Here is a 21,967-nt window from a genome sequence, read left to right as displayed (position 1 = left end):
CTACTCTAATGGACATTACAACTACTGTTGCAGCTTTCTAAATCACTCACACAAATGTTTCCTGTCCTAGATGTTTCTTAACTCCATCCAAACTGACCCTACATTTTGATTTTCTGAGCTAAGATTCTTCCTCTCCTTTAGTCCATCCTTTATTATCAAGGCTATCCCTCCTTCTTTTCATTTTGCCTCTCTCTTCTGAAGGTCAAGTGTTCTGAAGTATTTAGTTCCAGACCTTGGTCATTCTGCTACCATACCGTAATGACTATGATAATTTCAATCTGTGTTAATAATGCATCTATTTCATTGTGAACACTTCATTCAAACATAATACCTTTAGCTTTAACTTTTTTCTATTTTTCTCTGATGTCACTTCGAAGCCCTTTGAAGCTGAAGGCAATATACTAGTGAAAAGAACGGATTGCATATTAGGATTTGTGTATTCAGAATCATCTATTTTTTTCATGACTGTCATCCCAGTTGATATGGAACCTTGTAACTCATGGATTTGATGCCAAAATGTTTCACTGGAGCTTAGAGAAATCTGGTTTCACAGATGATTTTCACACAGCCCTGGATTGTTGTATACATTATTTACATAATACCTAACCCTGATACATTCTTGACTTCGGTAAATTCAGTTTATTAAAATGATAACTACTCCAACTGCATCTGCATCTGGAAGAATGGAAGGATTTGGAGCATTAACCTGAAAAACAAACATGTGGCTTCTACCAAGGACAAGTTCCACAAGTACAGAGGACAAGACCTGGTCATATTCCTAATTTTCAGCTGAATCTGTGAAAACGATTTTCCATTCCAAATCCTTGGACTGTTCTTCATTGCTATAGAAGGTAATCTCAAACTGAAAAGGGTCGAAAAATGGTGACAGGTTCTAACCTTTTATCTGTATCTGTTGAAATGATGTAACTGTGACACACAATGTGGGGCAAAGACTTAATCTACATTCTATAGATTAGATAAGGGTGTAGCAAAATCGAAAATGAATTCTTAAGAAAAATGTTTATGATTTCACAACACTTGTATATGAAGAGATTAAATGGGAAGAATGCCAATGGACAATAAATACTTGAAACACATACTCCAGTTCAACCTCATTATAATGACAAGTCCCTTATTGAGATACGCAGGAGCATAAGCAACGAATAATCAGGTAGGCGAATAGGGTAGAAAGACATGTGACATAATCTAGGATTCAGATATACAAAGGGCCGGGAACCAGGCATGTAAATATTTCACAAAGGGTAATGGCAGTATGTGAGGCAAGAGCTCATTAAGGTTGATTGCTGGGTTCATTTAACATTTCAATAAAGACAAAGTGGAAAACGTTTTGAAAACATAGAGGGAGCATCCAGAATAAATGCATAACAAAAACCGAATTACCTGGAAAAACTCAGCAGGTCTGGCAGCATCGGCGGAGAAGAAAAGAATTGACATTTCGAGTCCTCATGATCCTTCAACAGAACTGCAGTTCTGCTGAAGGGTCATGAGGACTCGAAACGTCAACTCTTTTCTTCTCCGCCGATGCTGCCAGACCTGCTGAGTTTTTCCAGGTAATTCTGTTTTTGTTTTGGATTTCCAGCATCCGCAGTTTTTTGTTTTTATCAGAATAAATGCATGCCTAGGATCCACAAACACACTCTCAAAAACAGTACTCATAACTGGATTAACCAATTCAGGTGAAATTAAACAAAGGGAAACAACCTCTCAGGGAAAAAATGTGAGGGGCACACTGTGATGAATATAAGTACTTGTAGAAGCGTGCTGGAAGGGGAACGAGGTACCAGCAAAAGAGAATAGCTACAGCTGTGGAACTGGGAGAGATTCTAATAAGTAATGCAACAGTAAGAAAGCAATTAGATAAGAGGTGTTAACCATAATGAATACTAACAGGATTAAATATGAGGTTGACCGCAAGATTATTTTCTTCCAGTAAAATTCTATAGAACTCCAGGCAGGTAGGGGAGGAAAAATAAATGACACACATTCTCCATGAATTGTGTTGAAATAGCTCATTTGAATGAGACTCAGAAGTCTTTTCAAACTTAATGTTCAACATGCCCAAACAATCAGACAGTGATTTGCATATAACATCCTCGAGGCTCTGTGGGAAAAGAGGACAGTGAACCCTGTTGGATAGTTCCCTGAACAGATTGTAAAGTGCATTTGGCAGAATGCCTCATCGCCAGGACTTTCAAAAAAGCACCAAGATATATCTTGGCTTGTAGTGATAAAATTTCAAATCCTTCCTGCATGCCCAGAGTATCAGCACCTACGCAAGCTTCCCTTGAGGCAGCTGAGGGCAGGGGGAAAGATGCTGGTCCACCTCCTTCCATAATGCATCTTTGCAAAGCAGATGCAGAAAGAGAGGCAGAGATTTTTGTCAATGGTCATCATGATATCAAGAAATGGCAGAAGACAGTGGATTAAGTAAATACTATAAGCCCTGACAACATCCCGTCAGTAGTAGTGAGGACTTGTGTTCCAGAACTGGCCGCATGCCCTAGCCATCTGTTCAAGTACAGCTACAACCTTTACATCTATCCAACAAAGTGGAAAATTGCCCAAATATGTCCTATCCACAAAAAGGAGTACAAATCCAATCTTGCCAATTACTGCCTCATCAGTCTACTCTCGATTAGCAGCAAGATAATGAAAGGTGTCATTGGCATTGCTATCAAATGATACATATACAGCAATAACCTGCTCACCGATGCTCAGTTTGGGTTCTGCCAGGGCTACTTGTTTCCAAACCTCATTACAGCCTTGAGCCATACATGAAGGCAGCAATTGACCAAATGTGGCATCAAGGAGCCTTAGCCAAATTGATGTGAATGGCAATCGGGGGAAAACCATCCATTGGTTGGAGTCGTACCTAGCCCAAAGGAAGATGGTTATTGATGTTGGAAGCCAAACACTTAAGCCACAGGACATCTCTGCAGGAGCTCTTCAGGGTAGTGTCCTAGCCCAACCAGCTTCAGCTGCTTCATCAATGGCCTTGCCTTCATCATAGGGTCAGAAGTGGGGATGTTCGCTGATAATTGCACAGTATTCAATATTATTCATAACCCCTCAGATGCTGCAGCAGTCCGTGTCCATATGCAACAAGATCTGGACAACATTAAGGCTTGTGTGATATTAGTACCAGGTAACATTAGTGCCATACAAGACCATCTTTAACAAGAAAGAATCTAACCATCTCCCTTTGACAACAATGGTTTTACTATTGCTGAAATCCCCATTATCAGCATCCTGGAGGTTACCATTGACCAGGAACTTAACTGGGCCCGTGAATAGCTCACCTCCTGACTTCCCAAAGCTAGTGCATCAACTACAAGGCACAAGAAAGGAATGTGCTAGAGTGGATGAGTGCAACTCCAACAATACTCAAGAAGTTCAACATCATCTAAAACAGGAGGTTATTTCAGAAGGTTTAGACACTTGGTATCCATGGAGAGGTTGTAAACTGGATTCAAAATTGGCTGTGTGGGGAAGACAGAGAGTAGTAGTGGATGATTGCTTCTCAGACTGGAGGCCTGTGACTAGTGGTGTGCCTCAGGGATCTGTGCTGGGACCATTGTTGTTTGTTGTCTATATCAATGATCTGGATGATAATGTGGTAAATTGGATGAGCAAGTTTGCTGATGACACTAAGATTGGAGGCGTTGTGGACAGTGAAGAAGGCTTTCAAAGCTTGCAGAGGGATCTGGACCAACTGGAAAAATGGGCCAGAAAATGGCAGATGGAATTTAATGCAGAAAAGTGTAAGGTGTTGCATTTTGGAAGGACAAACCAAGGTAGGACATACACAGTAAACGTTAGGGCACTGAGGAGTGAGGAGGAACAAAGGGATCTGGGAGTTCAGATACATAATTCCCTGAAACTGGCATCACAGGTAGACAGGGTTGTAAAGAAAGCTTTTGGCATATTGGCCTTCATAAATCAAAGTATTGAGTATCGGAGTTGGGATGTTATGGTGAGGTTGTATAAGACATTGGTGAGGCCAACTTTGGAGTATTGTGTGCAGTTCTGGTCACCTAACTACAGGAAGGATATCAATAAGATTGAAAAAGTGCAGAGAAGATTTACTAGGATGTTGCCGGGTCTTCAGGAGTTGAGTTACAGGGAAAGATTAAACAGGTTAGGACTTTATTCCTTGGAGCGTAGAAGAATGAGGGGAGATTTGACAGAAGTTTACAAAATTATGAGGGGTATGGACAGAGTAAATACGAGTAGGCTCTTTCTATTTAGATTAGGAGAGATAAACACAAGAGTACATGGCTTTAGGGTGAAAGGGGAAAGGTTTAGGGGAACATTAGGGGGAACTTCTTCACTCAGAGAGTGGTGAGAGTGTGGAACGAGCTGCCATCTGACGTGGTAAGTGCGGGCTTACTCTTAAATTTTAAGAATAAATTGGATAGATACATGGATTGGGGATGTCTGGAAGGTTATGTACTGGGTGCAGGTCAATGGGACTAGTGGAATAATATTTCAGCACAGACCAGAAGGGCCGAATGGCCTGTTTTTCTGTGCTGTAGTGTTCTATGGTTCTATGGTTCTAAAGGCGCTTGACCAGCACCTCATTCACCCCCTTTATATATTCACACTCTCCACCATCAACGCACCATGGCAGTGGTGTATTCTATCTAAAAGATCCACTGCAACAACTCAACAAGCCTTCTTCAACAGCATCTTCCAAACCTGTGACCTCTAACATCTAGAAGGACAAAGGGTAGCAGATGCATGGGAACGCCATCACCTGCAAGTTCCCCTCAAAGCCACACACCATCCTGACTTGGAAATATATCACCATTCCTTCACTGTTGCTGGATCAAATTCCTAGAACTCTCTTCCTAACAACACTATGGTTTTACCCACAGCGGATGGACTGCAGTGGTTCAAGAAGGTAGTTTGTGGCCATCTTTTCAAGGGCAATTAGGGATGGTCAACAAATGCTGGCCTTGCTACTGACATTCACATCCCATGAAATGTTTTTTTAAAACAGTTCCTAGCAGCTCCATACAGGGCTCTGTGCTCTATGGGGTGTTCCCCAGGACACACATCGAGATAAACATCAACTGCTGCTGGAGAACCACCAGTGAAAGATGCTTTTTGGTCTGCTTGAGACCCGCTGTCTTTCAGACAAAGAGCTGTCAATGGCTGAATCTTGCAGACTGGCACATTCCAAGGTCCAGGATTAGGTGCTGAGGGACGCATTAAAGCTTGGGGCAACCTCTGCAAAGATTCAATGGGGAAAGACCACTGTCTGAGGTCCCCCCATCAAAATATACTGAGGGGTTGTCACCTGTGTAAATCTCCTTGGGCTGTATGCACCAAAGAATGTTTGCCACAATACGTAAATGTGCATTGTAGACATAACTTGTAATGACAAGTGTAGTGAACCATCTCATGGGCTGTAATGAAGGAAACTGATCTGTATTGCACTCTATATAATGTCAATTTTGAGCTGTTATGTAAGGTACTTTTAGGAATTTTATGCATAAAGTATATTTTTGGAAAAAAAATTGCAGAGCAGCAATCAATAAAGCCAACAGGATATTGAATTGCATAGATAAAACAATAGAATGTAAGTGGGAGGTCATCATCAAATCATTCAGTCTGTTAGTAGTTCAGACTGCTGAGAAATGCTTGAAACATTCGAACGTTGGCGGCACTGCAGAGAAGGGCAAAAACATTGAGACAAAGTGTCAAAGGTGTGAGCTGTGGGGAAAGATGGGAAAAAATGTGAGCTTTTCAGCCTGGGAAGGAAGCATTTGATGGATAACTATGGGTAACCTTGGCGTATACAAGGCAGTTAAGCATATGCAAAAGGGAAATGTAGTATATTGCTTAGAATTAAATTGTCCAGGGTAAGACAAGGGGATAAAGATACAACCTATTGAAAGTTCAATATAAGACTGATAGCAGGTCTTCTTCATACAAAAGAATGATCAATACAATAAGACCCCAGTTTAAGTTGCCCCATTTTAAGTTGCTCCACTTTAACATCTGTCAGTCAACAGGGCTTAATTGTTGGGAGTTTCATTTTAACTTCATTTCACACCAGGTCTGACTTAGGGTTGCATAACTTGATTGGAGCCATTTTGAAGTGACCCTCCTACTCCCTGATCTTCCCAGTCACTGCTGACCCACTTTTCGCCAATCCTCCCGGTCACTGTTAACCTTCCCTCTCACTGACCCTCTTGGACACTGTCAAACTTCCATCTTGCCAACCGTCCCTTTCTTCAAACTTCCTGATTGTTGCCAGCCTTCGCTCTTGCTGACCCTCCCTCTCGCCAAACCTCCTGATTGCTGTCAATTTTCCTTCTCACCAACCTTCCCTCCAGCTGCCTCTCCAGCCTGTGGCTTACCTCTGTAACTCAAAGCTTCTCTTCCTGCCTCTCACTATACATCTCATGAGCCCTCGTTCACAGCGAGGGTTCAGGAGAGGGAAGCGCTGAGTGGGAGAGGCAGCAAGAGGGAGGGCCAGCAAGAGGGAGGTTCAGTAAGTACGATCTGCAGTGACCGGGAGGGCTGGTGAGCCTGAGAGGCCGGCAAGCCAGAGGGTCAAGGGGTGGGAGAGGTGGCAAACTGGAGAGGCAGTGAGCTGGAGAGTCAGTGAGTGGGAGGGGTGGCAAGCCAGTCAAGTAGAACAAATTAGCTTATTTCTTTTACAGTTTAATTTTTTTATTTTAAAGGTTATTTCATTTACAAATATAGGAATTTAGTAATGTAAAGTATTTTAGCTTACAGATTGTAATGCTTTAATGTTTTTTTCTGATGAGGGAGGTCCTACAGCATCTAATTTACAGCTTTCACATTGGTTATAATGGCGAAATCTGATTTGCATAGCATGTTTTATTTAAAGTCGTTCTTTTCAGGAACACAATTACAACATCAAGCAAAAAATTACTGTACGTGGAATTAATTCCCAGATAGAATAGTGGAGGCAAGAAGCCTAAGATCATCAGGAACAAGCAGATATTGTTTGGGGAACTGTAGAATCTTTCCAAAAGAATGAATTAAAATGGACCAACAGCCTTCCTGATCTGTTATTAACTTGCAATCCTTAATTTTGCCTCTTATTTGTCTCCTCTCTTACATTTGGATAGTTTAATGAAAGAGGAGGGGACTATAATGTTTTTCTGCATACATGAGCTAAATTGGGCCAAATGGCTTTTCTCATTTCCATTAATCTTGCGAAAACTGTCGATATTGTTACAACCAGTAGATTATTCAGTTATAAATTTATAGATTTGGCTATATAAAAGTAACCAAAATCATTAGCAACCCCATATGCAATTCCAAAGGCAACACTTTCAGACATAGCAACTGCTATGAATGAATTATACCTGTTGAATACAGTAAAGACAGCTACTCTCTGCTTAAATTAACCCAGCACTTGACAGCCTCTTGTTAAAGGAAAACAAAAACAGAATTACCTGGAAAAACTCAGCAGGTCTGGCAGCATCGGCGGAGAAGAAAAGAGTTGACGTTTCGAGTCCTCATGACCCTTCTTGTTAAAGGAAGCACATCCTGCTGATTAGGGGACAAGCCACAATTAGACTTTAATTTGATGATAAGCCCATAATTCTGCATTACTGTTCACAAGCTGTTACCAATCCACAGCAAAGAGGAATTCGGGAATAACTTCCTCAGTTTTGGTCAAAATGCCTAGTCTAATAATCAATATGATGACTTCACAGCTGTACAAAATCTAATGCAAACAACTGCATTGAGTACTTTTATAAGATCATCAATCACTGTTGCAAAAATAAAATATCAATCAGGCTAGACTATGCTAGTAATATTAATTAGTTTGGAAAGGGGCTGATATATATACTCTTTATCCAAAATACCATCATGTAGAGAGCAAACAATCTAATATAGCTTTCTCGACTTCCAAATTGGACAATTATTAACACAGTCCAGGCCTCCTAAATGCGCTGAATGCTTGTGTCAGGTCACTAAAGACTGAATTGAGATCCATTCTCTGTTCTCTGCCTTTTTCTCGTATTTGACACATGACAAGAAGAATATTGACTGTATCTATCATTGTTATGGGCCCATTGTTTTGCTGACAATATGTTGTCTGAACACTGCTGAGGTGGCAATTGAGTGATATCCTAGTCAGAATCTTCAGAACAATTGACAAGAGGGAGATGCCCATTAGCTATCATGGTTCTGGCCTTTTCTTCCGTTTACTATAATAACGATTTTATCCTTTGGGCCCTTAAAAACGACAAAATCTCCCCAGACTTCTGTTGGTATTCTAGTAAGGAATCTTTGCATTCTTAATAATTTTGATTGCCCTTTTGCTTCGGTAAAGCGACTTCATGCATGTGTTTATAGCTGGTCATTCAAACAACATAATTACAGTTGCATCCACATTTTGGACAATAATTCAACAGATTGTCCCTTTTGTAGGATCTAGACACTGTTACTGGTTACTGTGCCGCTAGAGAGTAGAACACATGTAACTTGGTCCATAAACTTCTTTCAGATCATTGGGCATGTCTTCTGGGCATCCCATGGTTGGCAAACACACAGGCTTCTGTAGCTTTTATATCCCGACATTGGTTTCCCATTAAGACTCAATTTCAACTGAAGTAGGTTGGACATGTCTTTTTGACAGGATTTCTTGGACACTAAATTGGGGTTAGCCAAGGTGTTTACACATACTCTATCCTTCCAACAGAGAATCATGCCCATGTCTTTTCCATCAAATAAATGCATGAATGTTTCTTCACAAAGCACACAGCATTGAAAGTAGCACAGAGTCACATAAAATCATCCACTTAAGCTCAACATCAAGTTTTCTCATTTTCTGCAGTCTGGATGGTAGTTAGCATTGTGGCAATGTTGCTATGCAGCTCCAGTTAAACATTTAGATCTTTGAGACACAGTGTGTTGGTCAGCTGTGAGGCACCCAAGTAGCACAGAATCCGCAGAGAGCACAGATACAGGTCATTGCCAAGTTGACATGCTGCGAGCACATTGTAAATGCATTGTGTGAAAAAGCTGTGGATATAAATAGCAGTTGTTCAAAAGGCACTCAGGTCAAGGGTTGGTATTTCAGCATTTGACACTGTAAATTCTAAAGTATTCAGATTAAAGACAACCAAGACAATTGAAGTGACCCAGCTGTAAAGGGAAGGTACAAGTGGATTGAAAAATTGAATGTAACACAACAAAGCTTTAAAAGTAAATAGAGAAAGTGCTGGAAATACTCAGCAGGTCTGGTAGCATATGTGGCAAGAGAAGCAGAGTTAAAATTTCAAGTTGAAAATGACTCTTTTTCAGAACTGCAGAACCCAGCTCTGAAGAAGAGTCATATTCCACTTGAAATGTTAACTCTGTTTCTCTATTCACAGATACTGCCAGGCCTGCTGAATATTTCCAGCACATTCTGCTTTTATTTCAGATTTCCAGCATCCACAGTATTTTACTTTTAAATCTTTGAAGGTGGCAGGGCCAGTTAAAAATACATATGCTAAAAATACATATAAATGGAACCAATTGTAATGAAAGCATAATAATTTTCATAATATTATTGTGATTTATTGTAAAAGTAGGTTAATATTGGGGTTTGGATTGTTACTCTATGTGTGTAGGATTTAATTAAATTGGAGACAGCTGGGTTGGAGGCTTTGATTTATCGAAAGAAACTAGATTTGAAATGTTAATTACATAAACATGGCTGAAATCTTACAAAGTAAGGTGAGGAGAATTTGCATTTTTTAGATAAATCAGGGCAGCTTGACTTTCAAGCAGAAGCTGGGCCAAGCAGTGTGTTTATTTTTCCCAAAGTTTACTGACAATATTAGCACCATGAAAAGATTTATATTATGAGAAAGGTGAAGTTCTAAAGACATATAGGAACAATTGAATTTACATTAAAAGGGAGAAACATGTATAATGGAGAATGAGGCTATGGGCAACATATTCCCCCCATTGGGGGGGGGGGGGTGCCGCCATTTTGTGGGGCAGGCCAATTAAAGCCCGTCCAGCATGATGTCCATGCATGTGCGCGAAAGAGCGCACAGATCTGCCTGAGGCAAAATGCTGCCTCAGGGAAATTGTCTCCAATTTAAAACTTCAAATAAAGGTATTTAAAAAATTTCCCTGCCATGTCCCCTCATGTGACACTATCACATGAGTTGGGCCAAGTCCATAACTTTTATTGAAACCTTTAAAAAAAATTTAAATACCCTCATGAAACCTCGTCCCACCAGCGGATGAGGTTTCATGCTTTTTCCGAGGCCCACCTGGGCTCCCGGCCTGCCCGCCAACCTGAGGGTTGGACAGGCAGGTCTATCAATCAGGTTAATTAGTTTTTAATGACCTTAATAGGCCGTTGACCATTCAGCAGGCGCGTAGCCGATTCGGGACATCGCAATGCATGCTCGACATATCCCTCTGTCATTTTACATGTTGGCGAGCGGGAGCGGGGACCACTCGCCGACCGGAAGATGTTGCCCCATGTGTCAGGGAAGGCATTGTAACATCTACCAGAAGTTTGAGAAGTCCCCGGTATTTGTGCATTAAGCCTGCTGTCTACAGAAACCGAAGCTGGGAAAACCACTTTGAATTCTACTATCCAGGGTATTATGTAGACTTGCCTGCATCAGTTTAAACTCTATTTTTTTGTTATTGTTGCCTTAACATGGGTGTAACTGGAAGCCAGATTAATTAGAGGTTTTAGGAGTTATTAGAGTAGTAATTTGTAGACCTATGTATGTGCTTGAAATCTTTTCTTTGGTTAATAAATGTTTAATTTAGTTTTTTAAAAAATCTCTGACGTCTTGGTGAACTTATCATTTCTGAATTCAGGGCATGCATCTTGAAATAAATACAGGTTGCAAAACCATTGTCATAACATGATCAAGTTTCCTTTGTGGATTTGATCCACCTGGCACACATCATTTGCCATGTCATAAGACCAAAAGTATACCAAAATTAGGAAGTCATGTTAAACTTGATCACTGGTTAGACATCAGCTAGAGCATTGTGTTCAAATCAGGGTACCACACTTTAGGAAGCATGTTATAAGCCTTGGAGAGTAGGTGATTAACCAAAATGATACCAGGGATGAGGGATTTTAATTGTGTGGAAAGACTGAAGAAGCTGGGATTCTTCTCCTTAGAGCAGAGAGAGGAAGGGGATACTTGAAGGTTATCAAAATTTTGAAGGTGATATGCTGAGAAGGCATGAAGAAAAAAACTTAAAAATTTGTTTCTCTTCCATATTCTCTGGTTTAAGCTGTTTTTTAAATAGGCAATTGCTGGACTAATAAAATGGCCACAGTTGGTCACATGCTGGTTGTTCTAGAAGATTCTAAGCCATTCCAATGGACAAAGGCAATTGCCTCCTGGAATGTGACTTGTATTGTATTAACATTCCAGCCAAGCCAACACAAAGGACTAGTAGGTGAGACGCCTGTACCAGTTAGCTCTGGACAAAGGCAGAACTATTTGTGACTCCTGATCTCCAACGCTGTACTAATGGGTCCACAGTTACCCACTCAAAATACAATGAGTTTTACCTAAGACCCTTAAAGTACATCATTAGCTGTCACCTAACCAAGACTTGAGCTGTTTCAGTTGCTTTAATTACACAGCTTTTGAATTCTGTCTTCAGTTATGGTTTAACCTCAGGAGAGAAAACCAGACTCCAGGCTTGCAGCCTGCCTCTGACCTCCATCTCTCTCAAAGTCAGATCCCCAGAAAGAATCCTGTATTTTGCCTACAGGGTGACTAATTCCCAGAATACAAGAATACTTTGTTGCATCTTCAACTGCTTCAGCTGAGTTCCTAAGACAAGGACTAGGAATTCTGTCAGACAAATCCACCTGAAAGAACCCTCATTGGCCATTGACTTATTGGACTCTACTCACCTGAATTAATGCCAATACTTTTTTGATTTTTTTTTTGTAACTTGCAATTTGTAACTTTTTTCCCTTTCTTTCCCTGCCTTTCTGTCTTGAATGCTCATGAGTGTCAATGTGTATAGTGTCAATGTGTGTCATGAACCCATCCTTCGGGTTTTGAATATGTTAATAAATCCTAGTTTTGTTTCACCTTAAATAATTTTCTGTGGGGTTATTTTCAACATTGGCCCTCATAAACCGGGGTTTGGGAAACACACCATGGCCCATTCTGACAGGAAAGGATAATAAGGAAAACAAATTAAATTAGGAATTAAACGTATCACTGCCACGGGCAGTAAAGGGGAACAGTAATAATAATTCACTTCAGCTCGTCCTCACGTCCGTTACAAAGGGTTTTGATAAGAGTAGATGCTGAGGAACAATTTGCCACTTGCCGAAAGGTCAGTAACCAGAGGACAGAGATTTCAAATAATTGTCAAAAAACTAGGAGGAGAAATGGTTGAAATTGTTTTGCACAGCAAGTTGTTACGACCTGGAATGCACTACCTGAAAGGGCAGTGGAAGCAGATTCAGAAGTAACTTTCAAAATTAAATAGGATGAACGCTTATAAAGGAGGAATTTAAGGGCTTTGGTGGAGTGAGGCTAATTGGATAGCTCTTTCAAAAAGCTAGCACAGACATGATGAGCTAAATTACCTCCTTCTATGCGGTATAGTTTTATGATTCTAAAAGCAGGAAAACAAAGCTAAGTGATAAAAAAAAGCAAGAAAAAGAGACCGCAGCTGCAACGCTAATAAAGAGAGGATTAAGTCTGTAAATAATAAGTCAGTAAATAAGTGCTGCATAATTGTCAAAAAAAATGGAAACCAGCTAAACTGAATGAAAATATGGTCTGACATTCCATGGTTCCTCTCCCTCTTAATGAACTTTCATTAAATCTAGCTTTAGAGCTTACGGGGCGGAAACACCAATTGGGACTCCTGGCAAGGAACAAGATTCGCAACGTAGGGAAATCACAAGCTTGCTGCCCCTGATTTTCTGCTCATTTGTTTAACTAACAACAGGAGATAAGGGTAGCTGCCTTGAAAATTCATGAATAGCAGCTTTGTTTTTCACCAGGAGCACTAGAACATTAACATTTATCCTTTGTCATGAAAGCATAATAATTCCCATATTATTATGATTTATTGTATAAGTAGGTTAATAGTGGGGTTTGTACAGTTTCTGTGTATGTGGGGAGGGATTTAATTGTGTTGGAGACAGCTGGCCTGGAGGCTTTGACTCATCAAAAGAAGCTAGGTTTGAAATGCTATATGTGTAAATGTGGCTGAAGTTTTAGAAGGTGGAGTGAGGAGAATTTGCATTTTTTGATAAATCATGGTAGTGTGAATTTCAAAGAAATAGTAGGGTGTTACACCTAGCCAGAGAAGTTAGGCCAAGCAGTGTGTTTATTTTTCCCCAAAGCTGCTGATAGTAATAGCACCATGAATAGATTTATATTATAAGAAAGGTAAAGTTCCAAAAACATATCGGAACAATGGAACTTGCATTAAAAGGGGGAAGCATGTATAAAGGGAAATGAGGCAATGTGTCAGGGAAGGCATTGTAAGATCTAAGAATTTGTGCATTAAGCTGCTGTCTATAGAAACTGAAACTGGGAAAAGCCACTTTGAATTCTACTGTCCAGGGTATTGTGTTAACTGGCTGGAATCTACATGAAAACTATTTTTTGTTTACTGTTACCTTAATGGGGAGTGTAACTGGGAGCCAGATTAATTAAGGGTTTTATGAGTTATTATAGTAGTAATTTATAGACTTATGTACGTGCTTGAAATCTTTTCTTTTTTTAATAAATGTTTAATTTAATTTTTGTAAAAATCTCTAGAGTCTTGGTGGACTTATTACTACTGAATTAAGGGCACGCATCTCGTAATAAAATACAAACTGCAAAACTATTGTGACCACGTGATCAAGTTTCCCTCGTGTTTTTGATCCACCTGGCACACATCATCTGCCAGTCATAACACCCTTACGTTAATACAACATAAAAATATTACAAGAAAGATTTTTAAAAAATTAATGTAAACAGCTAAGTTTGATACCAGGCTATCAAAACAGATGGAAACCTCATAGATTAGTTTTGTAGGATAAGCATTTACCCGTAAGAATGTTGGCAGATCCAGGAAAATTTCATTCTGCCAGACTTTTATTGTGATTTAAATAGATAAAATATTATTCTGAAACAAACCCAAATTATTTTAACAGGAAACCTACTCAAATCTTGTAAGTGATTTTATTACTTTAATATTAATCTTGGTCCAACAAACAAAGTAAAAACAAGATAGGAACAAATTAGGCCTTTCAGCCCATGAATCTGCTCTGCCATTCAATACGATCATGGCTGATCATCTACTCCAATGCCTTTTTCCCACACTATCCCCATATCTCTTTATGTCATTTGTTATGATCCCAACTGACTGGACAAGTCAAATACCAGATAGAAACTTGGCTTGGCAGATCCTAGCATTGCATTTTTTTAGAAACTATGGAAGTCAGTTACTGAATGCGTTCATAAGCATCTGCCAGTATCCTGTTCACACAAAGAATAAAATGTTTATTAAACAAGAAGAAAGAATTATATTACACTAGACAAAAAGGTTAGAATATTTCAATACAGATACCAGAAAATGATTCAAACTCACACTATTCATTTGATCCCAACAACTCTTAAGGACACAAAACCCAATGATGATTTACCACTGTCTCAATACCAAGGATTCTTGCTTGGGTTAGAGGAGTTTCAGTTTTCTTCTGGCAGACTTCTGAGCATCCAGTAGATGCTTTCCTTCAGCTGATATCTCTCTCTGAGACACCCAAAAACCACAATCTAAACTCACTATTACTTCAACTTCAGAGCAAACACGTGAGTTCCCTAAACTCAGTTCCCCAGCAGGCTTGCAGGATTTCTGCCTGCACTCTCTGGTATGCACACACTAACTGACCAGCCTTCTATGTTTCCTTGGGCAGAACTTTGCCATTGGCAAGCAGGGGACGGGGCCCGCTCGCCAATGGGTAAAATGACGCGGGATGACGTCGGGTGGAACCCCCGATGTCATCCCGCCCCATTTAAAGTTTCAGGAAGGTGGGGGCGCAACAAAATCAGCTGCGGGCCCGTTGACCTGTCAATGGCCAACTGAGGCCATTGACAGGATCATTTATACAATTAAAAGACCTGCCCGTCCAACCTTAAGGTTGGCAGGCAGGCCAGGAGCCCCGGTGGCAAACACATAAAATCTGAAACCTCATCCACTGGTGGGATGAGGTTTCATGCAGGGTTTTAACATTTTTTAAAAAGTTATTATGTAAGTTATGAACATGTCCCATCTCATGTGAGGGGGGCATGTTAGGGAAATTTTTTTTTCTATTTTCAATATTTTTCAACGTGGAAGCAATCTCCCTGAGGCAGCACTTAGTGTCAGGGAGATGTGCACTCTTTTGTGCGCATGTGCAAAAGAGCGCACTCTCGCTTTTGGGGAATCCCTTCCGCCCACCGGAGATTGGGTCGGGCCCGACAGGCAGAAAATTCTGCCCCTTGTCTCTCTGTGTCTCTCTGGATGACTATCACTAGGCAACATCGCAGTCCTTCCTATTTTATGTTTTTTTTATTTCACTAAACTACTAGCCCCTTGATAATCCATCTCTTAACTTCAAGAATTGTAAAACCTCATTAAAAATGCATGTATTCAAACAAGGTCCCTGAATTCCCAGCACCCAGATCAAAAAAAACTCTAAATGAAACTAAATCCAGGTTTCACCTTTCTTAACGCCTAAATACAAAATATAACTTAAACTTAAAGCTATACATTGTACCTGACACATTGGTATTTAGAAATCTATCAATCTCTGCTTTAAACATACTCAATGCCTGAGCTTTCACAGCCCTCTAGGGTAGAGAATTCTAAAGATTCGCAAACATCTGAGTAAAAAAAAAATTCTCCTCATCTCAGTCCTAAGTGGCTTCCCCCGTATTCTAAAATTGTGTCCCCTGGTTCTGAACTCCCCAGCCAAGGGTAACATCTTACCTGCATCTACCCTGTCTATCTCTTTAAGTGTTTTGTAGGTTTCAATGGAGATCACTTCTCATTCTTCAAAACCCTAGAGAATACGAGCCCAGATTCGCCAAACTTTATTCATAGGACAGTGCCGCCATCTCATGAACATGTCTGGTGAACCTTCATTGCACACCCTCTATGGTAATAATATCCTTCCTAAGGGGACCAAAACTGTACACAGTACTTTAATAGGTGTGGTCTAACCAAGGTTCTACACAATTGAAGCAAGGCGTTACTACTCCTGTGCTCAAGTCCTCTTGCAATAAAGCTAACATACCATTAGCCTTCCTATTTGCCTGCTGCATCTGCATTTTAGCTTTCAGTGACTTATTGATGAGGGCACCCAAACCCCTTTGTACACCTGCACTTTCTAATCTCTCACCATTTAAGAAATATTCCACACATCTGCTCCTCCTACTAAAGTGGATAACTTCACATTTTTCCACATTATATTCCATCTGCCATGTTCTTGCCCACTCACTGGGCAGAATTTTCTGTGCCTGCTGGCGTCAGGCATGCTTGGTGGCGTGAGGGGACAATATGGTGAGAAGGCCAGAAATCAGTTTCATGACATCGTGAAAGAAGTTTGCGGTCGTCCACTCAGCCCGTCGATGGCAGGCCGCGTTTCCCATCATTTCCCGTCACTAGGCCCTTCCTCACATTGCGGACATCCAAGAAGCAGAAGATGCTTGAACCCAACAGCAAAGCACACATGAGGAACGTTCATGGCATGCTGGGTGGATTTTCATGGATACGGCTGTGCTGTGAGGCAGTGCACAGAAGTTGGAAAGTCACTGTGGGTCTGGTCACAATGGATGATGGCTGAGGGGGTGGAGAGGAAGGTCCAGCTGCATTTAGGAGAGTAAGATGTACTGGGGGGTGGGGGAGGAAGGTCTAGGATCAACTGGGAGAGGAATAGGTGTCAGGATGGGGTGGAGTTGGGCAGGGAATGAAGGTGTTGGGAGGGGGAGGTTGGGAGGGGGAAGGAAGTACGGTGAGAGGAGGGAGTAACAGGGGAGAAGATGGCAACTTAGGAGGCAGGTGTAAGGTGGGGTTGGAAGGTGTAAGATAAGGAGTTCAGGGAGGGGAAGGAGTGCGGAGAGGGGAGGAAGCTCAGGGGGAGGAAGGCATGTGGAGAGGTGAGGGAGTAAGGCTGGAAGAAGAAGTAAGGCTGGAGAAAAGAATCGGGGGGGGCGAGTGGAAGGATTAAGGGTGGCGGAAGAAGTAAGGGTGTCTGAAGGAGACAGGAAGAACGATTGACTAAGTGGGGGTGGAATCCAGGGTGGGGGGGAGGACTAAGGCTGCGGAGGCTGGAGTGGGGTGGACTAAGCAAGTGGGAAGTCCGGGAGTCAGGGTAGGAGTTCCAAGGGGGGAAGGGGTTCGAAGGAGGGGGAAAGGGTTCCCAGCGGGGTAGGAGTTTCAAGGGAAGAAGGCATTTGGAGGGGGGGTTTGTCCAGATGAACATGCAAGGGAGGGATCTGATGAGACCATAGCTGCCTCCTGGGGAGTAAACTGAGGGTGGAAGTGGAACAAGAGAATGGTGAGAATGACCGAGGGCAGAGTGAGGTGGTAGAGTGGGAGGGGAGGGTGAGGGTTCGATGGTAGCTGTAGAAAGAACGGCAAGGGCAGTTGGTGGGGACTCAGAGGCAGGCACAGACCCAAGGGGTGGGAAGGAGGAGGTCGGGAAGTTAATGTTGATTGGGGTGGGATTTTTGGGAAGGAAGAGAATGTGCACTTTCACCTGGACATCCCTGAATGAAAAGGGCTGTGACTGGTAGGTCACGGAGGGGAGGTGGAAGGTGATGCCAGAGGGGTTGACTGTGTTGGGGGAATGGAAATTGGTGACTGGGGAAAAAGATGGGGGAGCACACGAAAAGCTCAATCACCACCATGCATGGGAGCATGATGAGTGGGTGAGTGGAGATGCAGGTTAGCTCAGATGGACAATTGAAAGTGAGACCCAGCAGGCAGCATTGAAAATGCTCAGGACATTGAGATGATACGGAAAGGATCCATGTGTGTGGGAGAGTGCTTCCACGAGGCTCCAAAAGGCCCTGCCACATATACATTTCTCTCTCCAGAAACTCTCATGGGCTGCTTACTCCTTCAACAGTGACGGGGAATAAGGTTGAGGGGCTCACAGGCAAAGGGGACTCAGAGGGAGCAGACAGCATTTGTGATTACTGAATGGATGACCCAGGAGTGTCCAGCTGCCGCTCCTCCTCCTTTCAGGTGCCAGAGGATCCCGTCCTTGAGGGGAAGGGGCACCAAGAGGGACATCAAGGTGCCCTGTTTCCCTCTCGCATTGTCATTGAAGGAACTCACCCATGGTTACCATGATGGAATTCAGGTCAGTGTTCACCTCAGTGTCCTGCTGGACCAGGGTCTCCACGGTGTCCGCTATCCTCCTCATGGGGACCTCCATATGAGTACATATGGGCACCACTTCATCAGAGAGCTGATGGACACTCTCCTCCGATTCACGTGCCACTCTACTGAGGGCTTCCAACAGATCTGCCTGAGGTTCTCACGCCTTCTGCTGACTCTCCAGTACAAGCTGGAAGGCCAAATCAGCGGTTTGTCATCTGACTCACACCTCACAGACACCTCTTCCCCAGCAGTCCTCTGAGTGTCAGGGGGCTCAGCCAAACGTGCCTCCTCCTGCTGGGGACATTGTCCATGTGGTGACCGACAGATTGCGAACACAAGCCTACTCTATACCTAGGTCCCACTGAGGTGTGTGTCTCTGCACTGGTGGAGGGTGTGGATAAGTGCTGTGACAGGTCTTCCAAGCTGCTTATTTCCAGCTCTTCAATGGAGGAGGAGTCCTCTTGGTTGGAGATGAGGATGTGGATAGAGCTGAGCAGCTGGCTGGCTGAGGGTGTCGGTCGCTTGGCAGAGCTCCCTATGAACCAAAATAGAGATATTTAGTGCATGGCAGCAGAGTCAAAAACAGAACACAGTTGCTTTAAGAGATGGATGATGGGATGCAGTATCCCCATGTGGGTGTTTGCCGACGACATCACCATGGCTGTAGGCGTGGTCCACCTCCTCACCAGTCAGCGTGATGGCATGCTCCTCAACTTCAGCAAGGGGCCTAATGTGGGCCACTCCACCCCTAGTCTGGAAACTGCTGATGTGAGCCAGCTTCTCCTGCATGAAAACAGATGGAGAGTGTGTGAGCAGGGCACATGGCACTGCGTGCAATGTTTGTGCAGTGAGCGGAGCCATGGACAGAATGAGGACCCTTGCTTGAGAGGTTATGGGCCTAATGGAGATGTGAGTGTGTGTGTGAGAGTTCGTGGTATTATTCCTTGAGGTCTGAGGTCCCTGTGGATATGGGATGGGCTTGTGAGTATGTGAGTTGAGAGTGACGAGAACAATGAATTACCCTGGCAGAAGGGATGAGACCATTCATCCTGTAGTGGCACTGGGTGGCTGTCCTCTTTTGCAGGGCATTGGCGCTGGCCCCCACTGCCACCACCGCCCATGCTGGATTGGTGATGCTGCTGCCAGTCCTGTGGCCAGAGTGGGGGTAGAGGACATCGCGGCGGGCCTCCATGTTACCCAAAAGGCATTCAAGGGACGCATCACTAAATCGGGAGGGCTGCAGTCTTTTTGCACATTGGGGCCACCCTGTCTTCTGTGTGGCAGTCCTGGGCTGGCAGTACTAAGAGGTGTGCGCATGGCTGCACTTTAAATATAGTGCCTGGCATGATGAACTGGTGAGGTCATGGCACGGTGGGTGAATGGGTGCTCACCCGCCATTGAAACATGTTTCCTGGGAATGCATAATTATATGGCTGGTTTGGGACCATATGACATGAGAAGACGCATTTGCGGCCAGCGTGTGAATGCTGTTTTCCCACCTGTTAACGCACTTAGTGCAAACCTGGGACGAGTCTACCCACTGTGTCTGTTCAAATTCCCTTCAAACCACTTGGCATCTTCCTCACAACACACACTCCCACCTAGCTTTGCATCATCCGCGAACTTGGAAAGATTACACTTGGTCCCCGCATCCAAGTCATTGATATATATTGGGAACAGCTGGTGCCCAACATAGCCCTTGCCGTACGCCCCTGGTCACTACCTATCTACACAAGCCCTCAATGGGGGGGGTTTCCACACCGTATCGTCCCAGACCTGCCACATTATTTATGCAGTTGTGGGAAACAAACCGTTTTCATGGTGGGTGGGCTCTCATTCGCCTGCCGACCATCACCCCTCTGCTGAATTGCGCCAGGCGACATATTTAAAGTGTCAGCCAGAAGCACACATCTCAGTGCTTCCAAATCATCTTTGCTGCACAGAAGACATGACCCTGAAACCGAAAATGACTGCAGCCCCCAGGTTCAGTGATGTGTCTCTCAAGTACCTTTTGATTGCTATGTAGGTCCACCGGGATGCCCTCTACCCCCACTCTGGCTGCAGTTTGGGCAGCAACAGCACTAACCCGGCTTGGGAGGCCCACCGCCCTTCAGAAGAGGACAGCCACCCAGTGCCGCAAGAGGATGAATGATCTCCTTCGTTCCGCCAGGGTAAGTCACTCTTCTCATCACTCTCAACTCGCACACTGACAAACCCATCATGCATCCACAGGGGTCTCACACACTGCTAGTTCAAGGGACATCACCATTCACTCTCTAATGCTCACTATCATTGTCCTCACTCCATCCATAGGACCACTCACCACCCATACAGGCCAGGCATACTTATCATCTGGCCTGGCAGGCATCCTGCTTACACTTTCTCCATCTCTATTCATGCAGAACAAGCTGGCACACAACAACAGGGAGAGCTCGCAGACCGGCGGAGGAATGCCTGAAATCAAGGTCCACATGGACTTTGAAAACAGAGCTATCCAGCTGGCCGGCAGGAATCTGGACTGATCCTGTGTTGACAGTGTTGTTGGCACTGCTCTACCAAGTGACGGTCCAGCAGTGTAACATCCATCAGACAACCATGCTGTGAGTGATGTGTCCTGTTTCATAGGCCACTGCCATGCACTAATTATCTCCCCTTGCTTTCGCAGGCATATCTGGGAAACAGTGATTGAGTCCATCACCTAGAGCCCCCAACAAAGCCTTAAAGAAACCTCTGAAGAGGAATCTGAAGACACCCTCCTTGAAGTCCCATCACAGCGCTCACCCTCACCCTCCACCAGCGTAGAGACACACAACCTGGTGGGAACTAGCTTTAGAGAAGCCTCGGGATCACAATCTGGTGAGCACATCGCGCTGTCGGATCTACAGCAGGCAGCGGCAGGAACTTCCCAGGTGTCCAGCGCTCAGAGGACTGCTGGAGGCCAGAAATTTGCTGAGTCCGAGTCAGATGACGAGCCTCTGGACTCGGTCATGTCACAGTTGCTGGAGCTGCAAAGGCAAATTCAGGAATATCAGGAAGGGATATCCACTGCACTCCTCAGGTCTGAAGGCATGATGGAGGAGACCGTCCGCCTTCACTCTGTGGTGATAGTGCTGTCATGCCAACACACCAAGGTCAACACTGGTAGGATGGCAGCCGCCATGGAGACCTTGGTCCAGGACTTCGCTCCTGCACTGCTGTGTGGGCTCAATTCCATCGCTGATGCCATAGTTGGCCTCCAACAGTGTGTACATAAGATGGGTGTTGGGCAGCGCAATCTCACTCCAGCTACCCCTGCTCCTTGAGAAGTCTGCCTGGGGACCCCGGGTAGCCTTAGGGAGGAGGGTCAGCAGGTGCACACTCCAGGCACATCCATCCAGGTGACTCCTTAAGTCTCCAGCCCAAACGACTCCCCTGTTGCTATGATCTCAGCAGCTCCAGCTCCACAGGCTGAGGAGGGTCCTACAGCCACACAGCAGTACTCTGAAAGCAGGCCAGGGCCTTCGAAGTCTTGGCCCTCCAGAGGACACCCACCAAAGTCTTCATAGACATGGCGTTGCAGTCAGCAGGCTGCCTCTGC

At 43.7% G+C, this 21,967-nt stretch overlaps 1 pseudogene; it reads right to left on the bottom strand.

Annotated features, from left to right (window-relative positions):
- Positions 1–295: 295 nt before the first annotated feature.
- On the bottom strand, positions 296–18,445 carry LOC121282457 (annotated as a pseudogene).
- Between the last annotated feature and the right edge of the window lie 3,522 nt (positions 18,446–21,967).

The sequence above is a fragment of the Carcharodon carcharias genome, chromosome 9 (genome assembly GCF_017639515.1).
Source record: "Carcharodon carcharias isolate sCarCar2 chromosome 9, sCarCar2.pri, whole genome shotgun sequence".
Lineage (NCBI taxonomy): Eukaryota > Metazoa > Chordata > Chondrichthyes > Lamniformes > Lamnidae > Carcharodon > Carcharodon carcharias.
The sequence above is the reverse complement of the archived record's forward strand: the minus strand, read 5'-3'. Positions and strand labels throughout refer to the sequence as shown.